The sequence below is a fragment of the Bufo gargarizans genome, chromosome 5 (assembly GCF_014858855.1).
Source record: "Bufo gargarizans isolate SCDJY-AF-19 chromosome 5, ASM1485885v1, whole genome shotgun sequence".
NCBI classification, from domain to species: domain Eukaryota; kingdom Metazoa; phylum Chordata; class Amphibia; order Anura; family Bufonidae; genus Bufo; species Bufo gargarizans.
The window spans coordinates 46,747,184-46,765,342 of record NC_058084.1 but is presented as its reverse complement, the minus strand read 5'-3'; the positions used below and the strand labels follow the sequence as shown (position 1 = coordinate 46,765,342).

The following is an 18,159-nucleotide window of genomic DNA, read 5'->3' as shown; positions in this document are numbered from 1 at the left end:
ATGCTCAAGTGCCGATCGCAAATTCTTACCCCCCCAAACCTCCGGCAAAGGATCCGACGGAATCACAAACCCAACCGTAAAACCCCTCTTCAACCATTCCGCCATCTTCCTGTAAGGATATCTATCTCAGAATGGACCCATCCTTTCCACCCGCACCGGCGTCCGACCCTTTTCCAGCCCCATCCGCACCCCCTCTGTGCTTTGCCCCCTTAAAACATCTGTTCACTCCGTGATTCCCCCCGCAACTGGCACATTCATGTTTGAATCTGCACTTCGCGCCAAACTTACATCCCCTTTCGTTAAACAAGAAACACTGTCCCTTTGCGGACGCGGCCGCCAAGGTAAACTGCCCAGCCCCCCCTGCTTCACTCCGAAAGGGCTGCCCCTGCCTCCCTGGCGCCGTCACCCATCCACAAATTGATATCTTTATGGTCCCACCGCATATTCGGGCGGACCGCTTTCCTCTGCCTAAACTGTTCGTCGTACCGTAACCATCCCACGCCCCCATACACCCGGTAAGCCTCCCCTATCGCATCCATGTAACAGAATAACGCCGAGCAACACTCGGATTCTTCTCCCCTATGACAATTGCCAAGATTGCAAAAGCCTGCAACCAATTCCCGAATGTACGCGGTATCAATCTGTACCGCCGCTTCTCATCCTTATCTTTCCTCTTCTCGTCCTTCCGCTCCCTATCCAGATTAAAACGCTCCAGCGGGAGGAGCGAAAAAATCTCCACATATTCCCCTTTCTAAATCCTATCCCGCACCTCCTGCCTCAAGTGCGCCCCCAACGGCCCCTCAAAACAAACATATACCTCCCCTTGAGCCGCATCACCCACCTTATCACCTCCCGCATCACCCCCCGCCTGCGTCTGCACCGAAACCGACCCGCCATCCTGCGTCACCCCCTCTCCATTCCCCCCAACCCCGCTACCAACCCCGCCAAACTACTTAAGAACTGGCCCAAACCCCGGCTAACTCCCCTTGACCCCCCCCAGCCCGCTCCCCCCTTGGGCACCCAACATAGAATTAATAGATCCCCACGGGTTCTCACCTTGCTGCCAGGGGGCTGTGGACCCTGTAGCGGAACATCCTGCATCCTGACGACTGTCCTCCCTCTGGACCACCACACTCTGTCTTCGGACTTGATCAGTGCTGAAACTGTGCACCACAGCAGGATCCATACTGCCGGCCACCAGAGGGTGCTGAAGCATCTCGCATCTTCCTGGCACATCTTCTGCCTGAGGCCTGCGCTCCCCACCATCTTGCAGCTGCGCAGTTTTGTGTGCCCCATGGCCCCTGACTGTCCCGCGCTGAGCAGGCCTCCCCACCACCATACCGGTAAGGGATCCCGCAGCCCCAGCTCCCGATCCATCGCCGCTTGCAGGTGAGGGCAGAGGGAGGGACCTCCTGCCCTGCGCTGGGTTCCGCCTAGCAATCAGATTCCTCCCACGCCAGGAGGCTGAAGATGCAGACCGCCTTGATGCCTCCCAGGGTGGAGGGTCCCCGGAGGGGCTCCTCACTCGGCGCCGAACCCGGGGGGTCTCTGTGGAACTCAGGCGCGCCGGCGGCCGTACCCACCGCGTCCGTCTGCCCTCCGGCGGTGAGCTGGCAGCACTCACCGCCTCCCCCCTCCGCATGCTCGCCATCTGTGCGCTCAGCCATTCGTGTCCCTGCTCCGCTGCCGCCTCCCGCAGCCTTCCACGGTAAGTGCCTGCGACATCTTACCAGTTTTTTCTTCTCCACAAAATGGCACCCCTTGCCTAGCTACACCCCCATAAATAGCCCCCCCCAAACTCCTCCCCACTAAAGCTACACCCCCCACCCCACATTCAATTCAAATCCCTTAACCCCTTAACCCCCAAGACCCTGCAACCAAACCTAATCATGCTGGCCTACCCTTAGCTGCGCCCTAGTCCGGCCAAACTAATCCTCTGTCTAAGGTTTGTCAGGTTTTTGGTGGGTTTTGGAGCAGTGGGTTACTTCAATGTCAGTGGAATCTTGGTGAGGTTGCTGGAGGTTAGGGAACCCTTCACCTGCAATATCCCAAAGGTCCTTGATGCCTGGGTTATGGCTTTTATCCTTAGGATGAAGTTAAATTTGTTATTTTCTTTTGTCCCTCTCTGGACTAGAACTTTTTTTTAGAGCTGAAGTGCTGGATCTGCACCTTTTCACTCTGATCTTCACACTGACCTGTGGTCTCAATTGAACTGATCTGCTCTAACCACTGACCTGAACTGAACTAAAACTCCTCTGTTCACCCCTCTCACTAGGCCTGACCTGAGTATATATAGGACCTGAACTCTATCCCCATCTAGTGGTGGGATGTATAAATTACACCTAATAGGCCTGTTAACAGGGATTTTGCAGTGACACAAATGCAAAGTTATACTATACTGTACAATGCAATTATTATGATCAAAAGTACTTTTAAGCAGTGCCCACACACACGTAGTGGGACGCTGCACTATCTTTTGCAGTATTTTGCAGTTTGCGGACCCATTCAAGTCAATGGGTCCGCAGCACAGAGTTCACATGGCCGGTGCCTGTGCATTGCGGACCGCTATTTGTGGTCTGCAGCACAGGGACGGCGACCATACGGTCATGTGAAGGAGTCCTAGGTCAAATCTGTTCCTGGGAAAGCTGGGTGACAAACAATGTTGCCCTATTACTGCTCCCAACCAGACTTTTGAACCGCCGGTGTAGCAGTGTTGCTTCCCTTTATACAAACCGGATTCCAAAAAAGTTGGGACACTATGCAAATCGTGAAAAAAAACTGAATGCAATGATGTGGAGGTGCCAACTTCTAATATTTTATTCAGAATAGAACATAAATCACGGAACAAAAGTTTAAACTGAGAAAATGTACCATTTTAAGGGAAAAATATGTTGAATCAGAATTTTATGGTGTCAACAAATCCCCAAAAAGTTGGGGCAAGGCCATTTTCACCACTGTGTGGCATCTCCCCTTCTTCTTACAACACTCAACAGACGTCTGGGGACCGAGGAGACCAGTTTCTCAAGTTTAGAAAAAGGAATGCTCTCCCATTCTTGTCTAATACAGGCCTCTAACTGTTCAATCGTCTTGGGTAGGGATGAGCGAACTCGAACTGTATAGTTTGGGTTCGTACCGAATTTTGGGGTGTCCGTGACACGGACCCGAACCCGGACATTTCCGTAAAAGTCCGGGTTCGGGTTCGGTGTTCGTCGCTTTCTTGGCGCTTTTTGACGCTTTCTTGGCGCTTTTTGAAAGGCTGCAAAGCAGCCAATCAACAAGCGTCATACTACTTGCCCCAAAGAGGCCGTCACAGCCATGCCTACTATTGGCATGCCTGTGATTGGCCAGAGCACCATGTGACCCAGCCTCTATTTAAGCTGGAGTCACATAGCGCCGCCCGTCACTCTGCTCTGATTAGCGTAGGGAGAGGTTGCGGCTGCGACAGTAGGGCGAGATTAGGCAGATTAACTCCTCCAAGGGACTTGATTATTGATCGATCTGCAGCTGTGGGTCATTGAGCTGCTGATACTCAATTGCTCACTGTTTTTAGGCTGCCCAGACCGTTTGTCAGTCACTTTTTTCTGGGGTGATCGGCGGCCATTTTGTGTCTTGTGGTGCGCCAGCACAAGCTGCGACCAAGTGCATTTAACCCTCAATGGTGTGGTTGTTTTTTGGCTAAAGCCTACATCAGGGTGAAGCTGTCACACCAAGTGCATTTAACCAGCAATAGTCTGTTTATTTTTTGGCCATATACTACATCAGGGGCACGCTGCGCCTGTCACCAAGTGCATTTAACCCTCAATGGTGTGGTTGTTTTTTGGCTAAAGCCTACATCAGGGTGAAGCTGTCACACCAAGTGCATTTAACCAGCGATAGTCTGTTCATTTTTTGGCCATATACTACATCAGGGGCAAGCTGCGCCCGTCACCAAGTGCATTTAACCCTCAGTAGTGTGGTTGGTCAAGCTGTCACACCAAGTGCATTTAACCAGCAATAGTGTGGTTATTTTTTGCCCATATCCCAGTCTAATTCTGTCAGTAAATCTATACCGGTCACCCAGCGCCTAAATACTAGGCCTCAAATTTATATCCCGCTAAATCTGTCTTTACCGCTGTACTGTTCTGGCTGGGCAAGTTATTTAGTGTCCGTCAAAGCACATTTTTTGTTCTGGGTTGAAATACAATTCCCAATTTAGCAATTTCATAATTTAGTGGTTTCTGCTATATCAGAGCTATTTGAAATCTATCCCTAAAAGGGTATATAATATTCAAGGTGCACATAGGGTCATTCAGAATAACTTCACACACACGCTACTGTGCATTTCCAAGTCTAATTCTGTCAGTAAATCTATACCGGTCACCCAGCGCCTAAATACTAGGCCTCAAATTTATATTCAGCTGAATTTGAATACAATACATTGGGCCAAATAATATTTTGGTTGTTGTGGTGAACGATAACAATGAGGAAAACATCTAGTAAGGGACGCGGACGTGGACATGGTCGTGGTGGTGTTAGTGGACCCTCTGGTGCTGGGAGAGGACGTGGCCGTTCTGCCACATCCACACGTCCTAGTGTACCAACTACCTCAGGTCCCAGTAGCCGCCAGAATTTACAGCGATATATGGTGGGGCCCAATGCCGTTCTAAGGATGGTAAGGCCTGAGCAGGTACAGGCATTAGTCAATTGGGTGGCCGACAGTGGATCCAGCACGTTCACATTATCTCCCACCCAGTCTTCTGCAGAAAGCGCACAGATGGCGCCTGAAAACCAACCCCATCAGTCTGTCACATCACCCCCATGCATACCAGGGAAACTGTCTCAGCCTCAAGTTATGCAGCAGTCTCTTATGCTGTTTGAAGACTCCGCTGGCAGGGTTTCCCAAGGGCATCCACCTAGCCCTTCCCCAGCGGTGAAAGACATAGAATGCATTGACGCACAACCACTTATGTTTCCTGATGATGAGGACATGGGAATACCACTTCAGCATGTCTCTGATGATGACGAAACACAGGTGCCAACTGCTGCGTCTTTCTGCAGTGTGCAGACTGAACAGGAGGTCAGGGATCAAGACTGGATGGAAGACGATGCAGGGGACGATGAGGTCCTAGACCCCACATGGAATGAAGGTCGTGCCACTGACTTTCACAGTTCGGAGGAAGAGGCAGTGGTGAGACCGAGCCAACAGCGTAGCAAAAGAGGGAGCAGTGGGCAAAAAGCAGAACACCCGCCGCCAAGAGACTCCGCCTGCTACTGACCGCCGCCATCTGGGACCGAGCACCCCAAAGGCAGCTTCAAGGAGTTCCCTGGCATGGCACTTCTTCAAACAATGTGCTGACGACAAGACCCGAGTGGTTTGCACTCTGTGCCATCAGAGCCTTAAGCGAGGCATTAACGTTCTGAACCTGAGCACAACCTGCATGACCAGGCACCTGCATGCAAAGCATGGACTGCAGTGGAGTAAACACCTTAAAACCAAGGAAGTCACTCAGGCTCCCCCTGCTACCTCTTCTGCTGCTGCCGCCTCGGCCTCTTCTGCTGCTGCCGCCTCGGCCTCTTCCTCCGCCTCTGGAGGAACGTTGGCACCTGCCGCCCAGCAAACAGGGGATGTACCACCAACACCACCACCACCTCCGTCACCAAGCATCTCAACCATGTCACACGGCAGCGTTCAGCTCTCCATCTCACAAACATTTGAGAGAAAGCGTAAATTCCCACCTAGCCACCCTCGATCCCTGGCTCTGAATGCCAGCATTTCTAAACTACTGGCCTATGAAATGCTGTCATTTAGGCTGGTGGACACAGACAGCTTCAAACAGCTCATGTCGCTTGCTGTCCCACAGTATGTTGTTCCCAGCCGGCACTACTTCTCCAAGAGAGCCGTGCCTTCCCTGCACAACCAAGTATCCGATAAAATCAAGTGTGCACTGCGCAACGCCATCTGTGGCAAGGTCCACCTAACCACAGATACGTGGACCAGTAAACACGGCCAGGGACGCTATATCTCCCTAACTGCACACTGGGTAAATGTAGTGGCAGCTGGGCCCCAGGCGGAGAGCTGTTTGGCGCACGTCCTTCCGCCGCCAAGGATCGCAGGGCAACATTCTTTGCCTCCTGTTGCCACCTCCTCCTTCTCGGCTTCCTCCTCCTCTTCTTCCACCTGCTCATCCAGTCAGCCACACACCTTCACCACCAACTTCAGCACAGCCCGGGGTAAACGTCAGCAGGCCATTCTGAAACTCATATGTTTGGGGGACAGGCCCCACACCGCACAGGAGTTGTGGCAGGGTATAGAACAACAGACCGACGAGTGGTTGCTGCCGGTGAGCCTCAAGCCCGGCCTGGTGGTGTGTGATAATGGGCGAAATCTCGTTGCAGCTCTGGGACTAGCCGGTTTGACGCACATCCCTTGCTTGGCGCATGTGCTGAATTTGGTGGTGCAGAAGTTCATTCACAACTACCCCGACATGTCAGAGCTGCTGCATAAAGTGCGGGCCGTCTGTTCGCGCTTCCGGCGTTCACATCCTGCTGCCGCTCGCCTGTCTGCGCTACAGCGTAACTTCGGCCTTCCCGCTCACCGCCTCATATGCGACGTGCCCACCAGGTGGAACTCCACCTTGCACATGCTGGACAGACTGTGCGAGCAGCAGCAGGCCATAGTGGAGTTTCAGCTGCAGCACGCACGGGTCAGTCGCACTACAGAACAGCACCACTTCACCACCAATGACTGGGCCTCCATGCGATACCTGTGTGCCCTGTTGCGCTGTTTCGAGTACTCCACCAACATGGCCAGTGGCGATGACGCCGTTATCAGCGTTACAATACCACTTCTATGTCTCCTTGAGAAAACACTTAGGGCGATGATGGAAGAGGAGGTGGCCCAGGAGGAGGAGGAGGAAGAGGGGTCATTTTTAGCACTTTCAGGCCAGTCTCTTCGAAGTGACTCAGAGGGAGGTTTTTGGCAACAGCAGAAGCCAGGTACAAATGTGGCCAGCCAGGGCCCACTACTGGAGGACGAGGATGAGGAGGAGGTGGAGGAGGATGAGGATGAAGCATGGTCACAGCGGGGTGGCACCCAACGCAGCTCGGGCCCATCACTGGTGCGTGGCTGGGGGGAAAGGCAGGACGATGACGATACGCCTCCCACAGAGGACAGCTTGTCCTTACCCTTGGGCAGCCTGGCACACATGAGCGACTACATGCTGCAGTGCCTGCGCAACGACAGCAGAGTTGCCCACATTTTAACGTGTGCGGACTACTGGGTTGCCACCCTGCTGGATCCACACTACAAAGACAATGTGCCCACCTTACTTCCTGCACTGGAGCGTGATAGGAAGATGCGCGAGTACAAGCGCACGTTGGTAGACGCGCTACTGAGAGAATTCCCAAATGTCACAGGGGAACAAGTGGAAGCCCAAGGCCAAGGCAGAGGAGGAGCAAGAGGTCGCCAAAGCAGCTGTGTCACGGCCAGCTCCTCTGAGGGCAGGGTTAGCAGGAGGCAACATTTCACTAACATGGTGGACAGGGGCTGACTGGCAACTTTTGGCCCAGGGGGCAAGTAACACCCAGAGGCCCACTGAACCCCCCCCCCTCCTGCTTTCCCATTTCCCCTGCCTCCTCCTGACTTTCCCCCCTTGCCACTTTCGTCAGCCATGTAAATTACAACACAGGAAAACAAAATAAACTAGGTATGCTCCGATATATCGGCCACCGAAACACATCAGCCCGAAAATGGAATTTTTGGTATAATGCCGAAAGTGTCATTTTCTGGCTGATAGTGTTGCATCCGTGTATTCTCTCCACCCCGCTGAGCGCTGCTCTGTGTCCCCCCCCCCCATGACACTTGATGACTTTTGCAGAAGAAACTGTACATTGTGTGGCACGGTATATGCTATATGTGTATAACAAACATATTTCATATGAAAACTTACAGTTACTTGGCTTGGCCCTTGGGAATCTCGGACACCTCCACACTTTGGCCGGGGGCTCGGCGGAGCTGATGTGTTTTATCCTAATGAGAAAAATTTCATAATAAGGATTTGGAGAAGGGACAGAGGGATAGCAGAGCAGGGAGAGGCTGACGCTGCTACTAGGGGGCTCATACCATGGGGGAGTAATAAAGCCCACCGTAATGCCCCCCCCAGTAGAAATAATTCTCCTTATAATAGTGTAAAAAATACCCCCTTGTAATGTCCCCAATTGAGCTAATGTCCCCATAGTGCCCCCTATAATGTGCCAGTAGCCATAGGCCCCCCTATAATGTGCCAGTAGCCATAGGCCCCCCTATAATGTGCCAGTAGCCATAGGCCCACCCTATAATGTGCCAGTAGCCATAGGCCCACCCTATAATGTGCCAGTAGCCATAGGCCCACCCTATAATGTGCCAGTAGCCAGATAGGGCCCCCCCTATAATGTGCCAGTAGCCAGATAGGAACCCCCCTATAATGTGCCAGTAGCCAGATAGGAACCCCCCCTATAATGTGCCAGTAGCCAGATAGGAACCCCCCCTATAATGTGCCAGTAGCCAGATAGGAACCCCCCCTATAATGTGCCAGTAGCCAGATAGGATTCCCCCCCTTATAATGTGCCAGTAGCCAGATAGGACCCCCCCTATAATGTGCCAGTAGCCAGATAGGAACCCCCCCCTATAATGTGCCAGTAGCCAGATAGGACCCCCCCCCTATAATGTGCCAGTAGCCAGATAGGAACCCCCCCTATAATGTGCCAGTAGCCAGATAGGACCCCCCCCCTATAATGTGCCAGTAGCCAGATAGGAACCCCCCCCCTATAATGTGCCAGTAGCCAGATAGGAACCCCCCCCCTATAATGTGCCAGTAGCCAGATAGGAACCCCCCTATAATGTGCCAGTAGCCAGATAGGAACCCCCCCTATAATGTGCCAGTAGCCAGATAGGAACCCCCCTATAATGTGCCAGTAGCCAGAAAGGAACCCCCCTATAATGTGCCAGTAGCCAGATAGGAACCCCCCCTATAATGTGCCAGTAGCCAGATAGGATTCCCCCCCTATAATGTGCCAGTAGCCAGATAGGACCCCCCCCCCTATAATGTGCCAGTAGCCAGATAGGAACCCCCCCCCTATAATGTGCCAGTAGCCAGATAGGACCCCCCCCCCCTATAATGATCAGTGACAGAAATGACAACAAAAAAATTATAAATAGTCTCAGTTAGACTTATACTTACTGCACCTTCACTGAATCACCCCCGTCCCGCCTCCAGTTCTGCTGATGTCTTTACGGCAGCGCAGCGACTTAGTCAGGCAGACGCGATGACGTCATCGCGCCGCCTGCGCCGGTCCGGCGGCCTCTCTGATAGGCTGCCGGCAGCACACCTCCCCTTCTCCCTCCGCAGCAGTAGGTTAGTACTATCATTGACAGCGGCGGCGGGGGGCAGTGCCCTTAGTGACTGTGACAGTCTGATTCGGGGCCGGCCGGGACAGTGAGGCAACAGAGGCCCGGGGGGCAATTGCCCCCCTGCCCCCCGGCCCAGTCCGCCCCTGATGGTGGAACAGTACGTGTGCACACCCCTACACGTACTGACTGATGGTTCGGCCCCATTCAACTACTGGGTCTCTAAACTGTCCACGTGGCCAGAGCTAGCCTTTTATGCCTTGGAGGTGCTGGCCTGCCCGGCGGCCAGCGTTTTGTCTGAACGTGTATTCAGCACGGCAGGGGGTGTCATTACAGACAAACGCAGCCGCCTGTCTACAGCCAATGTGGACAAGCTGACGTTCATAAAAATGAACCAGGCATGGATCCCACAGGACCTGTCCGTCCCTTGTCCAGATTAGACATTAACTACCTCCCCTTAACCATATATTAATGTACTCCAGGGCACTTCCTCATTCAATCCTATTTTTATTTTCATTTTACCATTATATTGCGAGGCTACCCAAATTTGAATGAACCTCTCCTCTGTCTGGGTGCTGGGGCCTAAATATATGCCAATGGACTGTTCCAATGTTGGGTGACGTGAAGCCTGATTCTCTGCTATGACATGCAGACTAATTCTCTGCTGACATGAAGCCAGATTCTCTGTTACGGGACCTCTCTCCTCTGCCTGGGTGCTGGGCCTAAATATATGCCAATGGACTGTTGCACTGGTGGCTGACGTGAAGCCTGATTGTCTGTTACGGGACCTCTCTCCTCTGCCTGGGTGCTGGGCCTAAATATCTGACAATGGACTGTTGCATTGGTGGCTGACGTGAAGCCTGATTCTCTGCTATGATATGAAGACTGATTCTCTGCTGACATGAAGCCAGATTGTCTGTTACGGGACCTCTCTCCTCTGCCTGGGTGCTTGGCCTAAATTTATGAAAATGGACTGTTGCAGTGGTGGCTGACGTGAAGCCTGATTCTCTGCTATGACATGCAGACTGATTCTCTGCTGACATGAAGCCAGATTCTCTGTTACGGGACCTCTCTCCTCTGCCTGGGTGCTGGGCCTAAATATATGCCAATGGACTGTTGCACTGGTGGCTGACGTGAAGCCTGATTCTCTGCTATGACATGCAGACTGATTCTCTGCTGACATGAAGCCTGATTGTCTGTTACGGGACCTCTCTCCTCTGCCTGGGTGCTGGGCCTAAATATCTGACAATGGACTGTTGCATTGGTGGCTGACGTGAAGCCTGATTCTCTGCTATGATATGAAGACTGATTCTCTGCTGACATGAAGCCAGATTGTCTGTTACGGGACCTCTCTCCTCTGCCTGGGTGCTGGGCCTAAATTTATGAAAATGGACTCTTACAGTGGTGGGTGACGTGAAGCCTGATTCTCTGCTATGACATGCAGACTGATTCTCTGCTGACATGAAGCCAGATTCTCTGTTACGGGACCTCTCTCCTCTGCCTGGGTGCTGGGCCTAAATATATGCCAATGGACTGTTGCACTGGTGGCTGACGTGAAGCCTGATTGTCTGTTACGGGACCTCTCTCCTCTGCCTGGGTGCTGGGCCTAAATATCTGACAATGGACTGTTGCATTGGTGGCTGACGTGAAGCCTGATTCTCTGCTATGATATGAAGACTGATTCTCTGCTGACATGAAGCCAGATTGTCTGTTACGGGACCTCTCTCCTCTGCCTGGGTGCTTGGCCTAAATTTATGACAATGGACTGTTGCAGTGGTGGCTGACGTGAAGCCTGATTATCTGCTATGACATGCAGACTGATTCTCTGCTGACATGAAGACAGATTCTCTGTTACAGGACCTCTCTCCTCTGCCTGGGTGCCGGGGCCTAAATATCTGAGAATGGACTGTTCCAGTGGTGGGGGACGTGAAGCCAGATTCTCTGCTATGGGACCTCTCTCCAATTGATTTTGGTTAATTTTTATTTATTTAATTTTTATTTTAATTCATTTCCCTATCCACATTTGTTTGCAGGGGATTTACCTACATGTTGCTGCCTTTTGCAGCCCTCTAGCCCTTTCCTGGGCTGTTTTACAGCCTTTTTAGTACCGAAAAGTTTGGGTCCCCATTGACTTCAATGGGGTTCGGGTTCGGGTTCGGGACGAAGTTCGGATCGGGTTCGGATCCCGAACCCGAACATTTCCGGGAAGTTCGGCCGAACTTCTCGAACCCGAACATCCAGGTGTTCGCTCAACTCTAGTCTTGGGCCTTCTTTGTTGCACCTTCCTCTTTATGATGCGCCAAATGTTCTCTATAGGTGAAAGATCTGGACTGCAGACTGGCCATTTCAGTACCCGGATCCTTCTCCTACGCAGCCATGATGTTGTGATTGATGCAGAATGTGGTCTGGCATTATCTTATTGAAAAATGCAGGGTCTTCCCTGAAAGAGATGACGTCTGGATGGGAGCATATGTTGTTCTAGAACCTGAATATATTTTTCTGCATTGATGGTGCCTTTCCAGACATGCAAGCTGCCCATGCCACACGCACTCATGCAACCCCATACCATCAGAGATGCAGGCTTCTGAACTGAGCGTTGATAACAACTTGGGTTGGCCTTGTCCTCTTTGGTCCGGATGACATGGCGTCCAAGATTTCCAAAAAGAACTTCGAATCGTGACTCGTCTGACCACAGAACAGTCTTCCATTTTGCCACACTCCATTTTAAATGATCCCTGGCCCAGTGAAAACGCCTGAGCTTGTGGATCTTGCTTAGAAATGGCTTCTTCTTTGCACTGTAGAGTTTCAGCTGGCAACGGCGGATGGCACGGTGGATTGTGTTCACTGACAATGGTTTCTGGAAGTATTCCTGAGCCCATTCTGTGATTTCCTTTACAGTAGTATTCCTGTTTGTGGTGCAGTGTCGGAGATCACGGGCATCCAGTATGGTTTTACGGCCTTGACCCTTACGCACAGAGATTGTTCCAGAGTCTCTGAATCTTCGGATGATGTTATACACAGTTGATGATGATAGATGCAAAGTCTTTGCAATTTTTCGCTGGGTAACACCTTTCTGATATTGCTCCACTATCTTTCTGTGCAACATTGTGGGAATTGGTGATCCTCTACCCATCTTGGCTTCTGAGAGACACTGCCACTCTGAGAAGCTCTTTTTATACCCAATCATGTTGCCAATTGACCTAATTAATGTTAATTGGTCTTCCAGCTCTTCGTTATGCTCAAATTTACTTTTTCCAGCCTCTTATTGCTACTTGTCCCAACTTTTTGGGGATTTGTTGACACCGTGAAAATTTGAATCAACGTATCTTTCCTTTAACCACCTCCGGACCGCCTAACGCGCCGATGCGTCCGGAAGGTGGTTGCTTTTCTCCTCCTGGACGCATCGGCGCGTCATCTCGCGAGACGCGAGATTTCCTGTGAACGCGCGCACACAGGCGCGCGCGCTCACAGGAACGGAAGGTAAGCGAGTGGATCTCCAGCCTGCCAGCGGCGATCGCTCGCTGGCAGGCTGGAGATCCGAATTTTTTAACCCCTAACAGGTATATTAGACGCTGTTTTCATAACAGCGTCTAATATACCTCCTACCTGGTCCTCTGGTGGTCCCTTTTGTTAGGATCGACCACCAGAGGACTCAGGTAGGTCAGTACAGTCCCACCAAACACCACACCACACTACACTACACTACACCCCCCCCCCCCGGTCACTTATTAACCCCTTATAAACCCCTGATCACCCCATATAAACTCCCTGATCACCCCCCTGTCATTGATCACCGCCCTGTCATTGATCACCCCCCTGTCAGGCTCCGTTCAGACGTCCGCATGATTTTTACGGATCCGATCCATGTATCCATGGATCCGTAAAAATCATGCGGACGTCTGAATGGAGCCTTACAGGGGGGTGATCAATGACAGGCGGGTGATCACCCATATACACTCCCTGATCACCCCCTGTCATTGATCACCGCCCTGTCAGGCTCCATTCAGACGTCCGCATGATTTTTACGGATCCGATCCATGTATCCATGGATCCGTAAAAATCATGCGGACGTCTGAATGGAGCCTTACAGGGGGTGATCACCCATATACACTCCCTGATCACCCCCTGTCATTGATCACCCCCCTGTCAGGCTCCATTCAGACGTCCGCATGATTTTTACGGATCCGATCCATGTATCCATGGATCCGTAAAAATCATGCGGACGTCTGAATGGAGCCTTACAGGGGGGGTGATCAGTGACAGGGGGGTGATCACCCTGATTACCCTGATCACCCCCTGTCATTGATAACCCCCCTGTAAGGCTCCATTCAGACGTCCGCATGCGTTCTGTGGATCCGATCCATGTATCCATGGATCCGTAAAAATCATGCGGACGTCTGAATGGAGCCTTACAGGGGGGGTGATCAGTGACAGGGGGGTGATCACCCTGATTACCCTGATCACCCCCTGTCATTGATAACCCCCCTGTAAGGCTCCATTCAGACGTCCGCATGCGTTCTGTGGATCCGATCCATGTATCCATGGATCCGTAAAAATCATGCGGACGTCTGAATGGAGCCTTACAGGGGGGGTGATCAGTGACAGGGGGGTGATCACCCTGATTACCCTGATCACCCCCTGTCATTGATAACCCCCCTGTAAGGCTCCATTCAGACGTCCGCATGCGTTCTGTGGATCCGATCCATGTATCCATGGATCCGTAAAAAATCATGCGGACGTCTGAATGGAGCCTTACAGGGGGGGTGATCAGTGACAGGGGGGTGATCACCCTGATTACCCTGATCACCCCCTGTCATTGATAACCCCCCTGTAAGGCTCCATTCAGACGTCCGCATGCGTTCTGTGGATCCGATCCATGTATCCATGGATCCGTAAAAATCATGCGGACGTCTGAATGGAGCCTTACAGGGGGGGTGATCAGTGACAGGGGGGTGATCACCCTGATTACCCTGATCACCCCCTGTCATTGATAACCCCCCTGTAAGGCTCCATTCAGACGTCCGCATGCGTTCTGTGGATCCGATCCATGTATCCATGGATCCGTAAAAATCATGCGGACGTCTGAATGGAGCCTTACAGGGGGGGTGATCAGTGACAGGGGGGTGATCACCCTGATTACCCTGATCACCCCCTGTCATTGATAACCCCCCTGTAAGGCTCCATTCAGACGTCCGCATGCGTTTTGTGGATCCGATCCATGTATCCATGGATCCGTAAAAAATCATGCGGATGTCTGAATGGAGCCTTACAGGGGGGGTGATCAGTGACAGGGGGGTGATCACCCTGATTACCCTGATCACCCCCTGTCATTGATAACCCCCCTGTAAGGCTCCATTCAGACGTCTGCATGCGTTCTGTGGATCAGATCCATGTATCCATGGATCCGTAAAAATCATGCGGACGTCTGAATGGAGCCTTACAGGGGGGGTGATCAGTGACAGGGGGTGATTACCCTGATTACCCTGATCACCCCCTGTCATTGATTACCCCCCTGTAAGGCTCCATTCAGACGTCCGCATGCGTTTTGTGGATCCGATCCATGTATCCATGGATCCGTAAAAAATCATGCGGATGTCTGAATGGAGCCTTACAGGGGGGGTGATCAGTGACAGGGGGGTGATCACCCTGATTACCCTGATCACCCCCTGTCATTGATAACCCCCCTGTAAGGCTCCATTCAGACGTCCGCATGCGTTCTGTGGATCCGATCCATGTATCCATGGATCCGTAAAAAATCATGCGGATGTCTGAATGGAGCCTTACAGGGGGGGTGATCAATGACAGGGGGGTGATCAGGGAGTCTATATGGGTGATCACCCCCCTGTCATTGATCACCCCCCTGTCATTGATCACCCCCCTGTCATTGATCACCCCCCTGTAAGGCTCCATTCAGCCATTTTTTTTGGCACAAGTTAGCGGAAATTTTTTGTTTGTTTTTGTTTTTGTTTTTTCTTACCAAGTCTCATATTCCACTAACTTGTGTCAAAAAATAAAATCTCACATGAACTCACCATACCCCTCACGGAATCCAAATGCGTAAACATTTTTAGACATTTATATTCCAGACTTCTCACGCTTTAGGGCCCCTAAAAAGCCAGGGCAGTATAAATACCCCACATGTGACCCCATTTCGGAAAGAAGACACCCCAAGGTATTCCGTGAGGGGCATATTGAGTCCATGAAAGATTGAAATTTTTGTCCTAAGTTAGCGGAAAGTGAGACTTTGTTTGAAAAAAAACAAAAAAAATCAATATCCGCTAACTTATGCAAAAAAAAAAAAATTCTAGGAACTCGCCAGGCCCCTCATTGGATACCTTGGGGTGTCTTCTTTCCAAAGTGGGGTCACATGTGGGGTATTTATACTGCCCTGGCTTTTTAGGGGCCCGAAAGTGTGAGAAGAAGTCTGGGATCCAAATGTCTAAAAATGCCCTCCTAAAAGGAATTTGGGCACCTTTGCGCATCTAGGCTGCAAAAAAGTGTGACACATCTGGTATCGCCGTACTCAGGAGAAGTTGGGCAATGTGTTTTGGGGTGTCATTTTACATATACCCATGCTGGGTGAGAGAAATATCTTGGTCAAATGCCAACTTTGTATAAAAAAAATGGGAAAAGTTGTCTTTTGCCAAGATATTTCTCTCACCCAGCATGGGTATATGTAAAATGACACCCCAAAACACATTCCCCAACTTCTCCTGAGTACGGCGATACCAGATGTGTGACACTTTTTTGCAGCCAAGGTGGGCAAAGGGGCACCTTTCAGATTTCGCAGGCCATTTTTTACACATTTTGATTTCAAGGTACTTCTTACACATTTGGGCCCCTAAATTGCCAGGGCAGTATAACTACGCCACAAGTGACCCCATTTTGGAAAGAAGACACCCCAAGGTATTCCGTGGGGGGCACGGCGAGTTCCTAGAATTTTTTATTTTTTGTCACAATTTAGCGGAAAATGATGATTTTTCTTTTTTTTTTCTTTTTTCCTTACAAAGTCTCATATTCCACTAACTTGCGACAAAAAATAAAAAATTCTAGGAACTCGCCGTGCCCCTCACGGAATACCTTGGGGTGTCTTCTTTCCAAAATGGGGTCACTTGTGGCGTAGTTATACTGCCCTGGCAATTTAGGGGCCCAAATGTGTGAGAAGAACTTTGCAATCAAAATGTGTAAAAAATGCCCTGCAAAATCCGAAAGGTGCACTTTGGAATATGTGCCCCTTTGCCCACCTTGGCAGCAAAAAAGTGTGACACATCTGGTATCGCCGTACTCAGGAGAAGTTGGGCAATGTGTTTTGGGGTGTCATTTTACATATACCCATGCTGGGTGAGAAAAATATCTTGGTCAAATGCCAACTTTGTATAAAAAAATTGGAAAAGTTGTCTTTTGCCAAGATATTTCTCTCACCCAGCATGGGTATATGTAAAATGACAGCCCAAAACACATTCCCCAACTTCTCCTGAGTACGGCGATACCAGATGTGTGACACTTTTTTGATGCCAAGGTGGGCAAAGGGGCACATATAACAAAGTGCACCTTTCGGATTTCACCGGTCATTTTTTACAGATTTTGATTGCAAAGTACTTCTCACACATTTGGGCCCCTAAATTGCCAGGGCAGTATAACTACGCCACAAGTGACCCCATTTTGGAAAGAAGACACCCCAAGGTATTCCGTGAGGGGCACTGCGAGTTCCTAGAATTTTTTATTTTTTGTCGCAAGTTAGTGGAATATGAGACTTTGTAAGGAAAAAAGAGAAAAAAAAAAAATCATCATTTTCCGCTAACTTGTGACAAAAAATAAAAAATTCTAGGAACTCGCCATGCCCCTCACGGAATACCTTAGGGTGTCTTCTTTCCAAAATGGGGTCACTTGTGGCGTAGTTATACTGCCCTGGCAATTTAGGGGCCCAAATGTGTGAGAAGAACTTTGCAATCAAAATGTGTAAAAAATGCCCTGCAAAATCCGAAAGGTGCACTTTGGAATATGTGCCCCTTTGCCCACCTTGGCAGCAAAAAAGTGTGACACATCTGGTATCGCCGTACTCAGGAGAAGTTGGGCAATGTGTTTTGGGGTGTCATTTTACATATACCCATGCTGGGTGAGAAAAATATCTTGGTCAAATGCCAACTTTGTATAAAAAAATGGGAAAAGTTGTCTTTTGCCAAGATATTTCTCTCACCCAGCATGGGTATATGTAAAATGACACCCCAAAACACATTCCCCAACTTCTCCTGAGTACGGCGATACCACATGTGTGACACTTTTTTGCTGCCAAGGTGGGCAAAGGGGCGCATATTCCAAAGTGCACCTTTCGGATTTCACCGGTCATTTCTTACACATTTTGATTGCAAAGTTCTTCTCACACATTTGGGCCCCTAAATTGCCAGGGCAGTATAACTACGCCACAAGTGACCCCATTTTGGAAAGAAGACACCCCAAGGTATTCTGTGAGGGGCATGGTGAGTTCCTAGAATTTTTTATTTTTTGTCGCAAGTTAGTGGAATATGAGACTTTGTAAGAAAAAAATAAATAAAATAAAATCATCATCATTTTCCGCTAACTTGTGACAAAAAATAAAAAGTTCTATGAACTCACTATGCCCATCAGCGAATACCTTAGGGTGTCTACTTTCCGAAATGGGGTCATTTGTGGGGTTTTTCTACTGTTTGGGCATTGTAGAACCTCAGGAAACATGACAGGTGCTCAGAAAATCAGAGCCGTTTCAAAAAGCGGAAATTCACATTTTTGTACCATAGTTTGTAAATGCTATAACTTTT

General features: G+C 50.3%; 1 pseudogene; it reads left to right on the top strand.

Moving 5' to 3' along the window:
• The window catches only part of LOC122939296, a 359,170-nt pseudogene that overhangs the window by 197,828 nt on the left and 143,183 nt on the right, over window positions 1-18,159 (top strand).